The sequence below is a fragment of the Microcaecilia unicolor genome, unplaced genomic scaffold (genome assembly GCF_901765095.1).
Source record: "Microcaecilia unicolor unplaced genomic scaffold, aMicUni1.1, whole genome shotgun sequence".
NCBI lineage: Eukaryota > Metazoa > Chordata > Amphibia > Gymnophiona > Siphonopidae > Microcaecilia > Microcaecilia unicolor.
The window spans coordinates 27,910-30,859 of record NW_021963749.1 but is presented as its reverse complement, the minus strand read 5'-3'; the positions used below and the strand labels follow the sequence as shown (position 1 = coordinate 30,859).

Here is a 2,950-nt window from a genome sequence, read left to right as displayed (position 1 = left end):
ACATAGAGAGTTGACATGTTAAATGTAAGCATACATTACTACAGTATGTTATAATATATGATACATATAATATATTACACTGTATCACAAGTCGTATTGTTCAAATTGTGAGTTCAATTGGATAAAATAATAATAAGCATACAAAAGATACAGTAAAAATTTTTCTTTTTATTCAACTGTCACTATTATGACAGTGCTATGTAATCATGTTACATAGGAAGCAAGTATGCATCAAGCACAGAGATGAAGTTGCTTGCTGACAGTGTTTCCTATCTTCCTTATATACACAGCATGTCTCTAACTTAAGCTATTCTCAGCTATTTTTCCCTTATCTTTTCCCTTGCCCTTTGCTCTAACCACAAATCAGCAGACCCCAGACATATCTGTTCTTAAGGTAAGGTTTGTTTTCTCTTGTTTCTGCACTGTTCAGCCTTCCACTGATCAGCACATTCCTTTGTAAGGTCATTCTCTCAGCTTTTTACAAGCCTTCTGTAGTTTTCCATTCTTTTTCTATACAAACCTCCCTTGAACACTGTTTTACAGTGTTCACAACACTATAGTTCTATTAGCGTGTTTGAGCTAGGTTTAGATGTGGTATGTCTCTTCACTCTATTTCCCTAGGCCGTCATAGCTAAAGAACATTTTCTTTCAAGTGTTTTTATTCCTCGTCCTTCCTTTACTGCATTTGTGGTTAGAAGTTTTAAGCATATTACCTTTCCTTTCTATACTTCCCTTTGTTGTACTCTACTGTACATTACGTTTGTCATGTTGTGCATATTATTAATTTTTATTTCTTTCCTTTTCCATTTTCTACAAGTTAGAAAACATATTACTAGTACTATACTATACTAACTAATAACACTACTAACAATGGGTGTGCTATCCTATTCAGAAATTTATTAGCTGAAGGTAAATGTCCAGTCAGTCATTTATTAAGCTCTCATTTCGCCTTTTCAGGAACTCATTACTTTCAATAGTCTCCTTATTTCTTGTTATTAAACAAATTGTTTGTGGTTTCTGAAAAACTTTCAAATCCTGAGCGGAACATAGTAAATGTACAATAAGTGTTTTCTTTATTTATTATTAAACACTGTTCTCTAATGGTACTCTCTCTTAGACATGCTTTTCCACGGGTGGTTTATCTTGTTGTCTAGTTGTACGGTGGGGTTTTTATTGTCCAACTTCCCACTACCTCATTGCCGTGTCAGTGATGTGGCTGGTGTGTAGGTCCAAACATCATTCATTAACCATAAAATGTACCACGACAATACTCCAGATGAGTGCCTTTTCAATCACTCAGTACCAATGACACGTCTTATGTCGGATAAATGTACACAGGTAGTATGATCACTTAATCGTGCAGCAGTATGGGTGAGTTCTTTTATTTCAAATGGTCCGACGTAGATTGGATCTTTCCAAGTCTTGTGTGTGAAGTTTTTCCTCAAGACTTTCTGACCTATTGAGAACTGAGAACAAAAAGTCATGTTAGGCAGTCGTTTTGAATCTCTTATTGCCATGTCTCTGGTCAAATTTATTATTGGATTAATTTGATTCCAGTAACTTGTCACACCTTCAGTCGATTGATCTATATTTGATACAGGTATCCCTCTGGGATCGCGTCCTGTATGTAACTGAAAAGGTGAAATTTGCAATTTTGAACTTGGATGACTTCTTAATTGTAACAGCGCAATTGGCAATACATCTAACCAGGTGTATTGTTTTTCATTATTTTTATTTAGAGCCTTCAAAAGAACTCTAAGTTTTGTTTTGATCAGACCATTGTAGCGTTCCACTAGGCCATTTGAAGTAGGCCTATATACTGCCACTTGTCTATGCAGTATACCACAAAGTTGAGTCATATCTTTTACCAAAGCATTAACAAAATGACTACCATTGTCCGTGACCAACTTCTTTGGGCACCCGTGTGCTGGTAGAATATGATGTAAAAATGAATCAATTACTACCTGTGCCCACCCATTTTGTAAAGGCATTCACCCATACTAACAGATACCTTTTACTTTTTACCGGTATTACCATATCTGTGAAGTCCAAATGCCATTCTACTCCGGGTCCCGTTGGAATTGGAATGGATCCAGGAGAAATAACTGGACCTCGATGTACTATATTTTTGGAACAAACTAAACAGTTTAATACAATTCTTGTGACATAAGAAAGCATATTTGGATGCCAAAATGAGACTTCCATAGCTTTACTCATGTCAGACGCTGGTAAGTGCAATGTCACATGCCAATTATACAAATTATTTATCAATTCAGAAATAGAAATACATATCTTTCCACTCGGGTGTATCCATTTAGTTTTTCCTGCATCCATTTTAAATCAAGTAATCAAAACAGGGCCTCTATGTAGGCCTCAGGGCATAAATGATAATGATTCACTCAATATCTGGTCAAACCCTTAACAAAATGCCATTAGCTTACTTCTATACTCAAATTTCATGCTTCTTTTGATAGGTAATACAGAATAAAATGAATTGCTATTCTGACCTATCCCCAAACAGTATAGTCCTGTTGAAACACTACCACATATATTCCCTTCCACAACCCTTCTATCTAACTTACAAGTGTACTTTCGTAGCACATAATTATGTACTCCTGCCATGTGGTTATTCACACTATTCACACAACTTGCACATTGGCAGTATATCTTTTACAAGCTTCAAACATCTCAGTAACCTTTCAATGAATGGGAACTTGCTTCCATCTTCTTCATAATGTGATTCCCTATGATTTAAAACTTACATTTAGATCTTTATCATGGTACACCTCACCTCTCTGGACAACCAGGTTTAAGCGTCCAGCTAAAATCATGACATATGATTTATGGAGAAAAGTTAGAACAAGGATGATGTCAGCACGTAGGCAGGTGCCTAGAAATGTTCTATAGCAGCACAAAGCATTCTCATTCAAGGTACATTAACAACTTCTTA

At 35.8% G+C, this 2,950-nt stretch overlaps 1 long non-coding RNA gene across 1 annotated transcript; it reads right to left on the bottom strand.

Moving 5' to 3' along the window:
- Nucleotides 1–514: 514 nt before the first annotated feature.
- Nucleotides 515–2,715, bottom strand: LOC115459611. The gene is made up of 2 exons (XR_003940306.1): nucleotides 2,026–2,715; nucleotides 515–1,466 (listed from the first exon to the last, which is right to left on the bottom strand). It is a non-coding gene; the product is annotated as an uncharacterized LOC115459611 (long non-coding RNA).
- Between the last annotated feature and the right edge of the window lie 235 nt (nucleotides 2,716–2,950).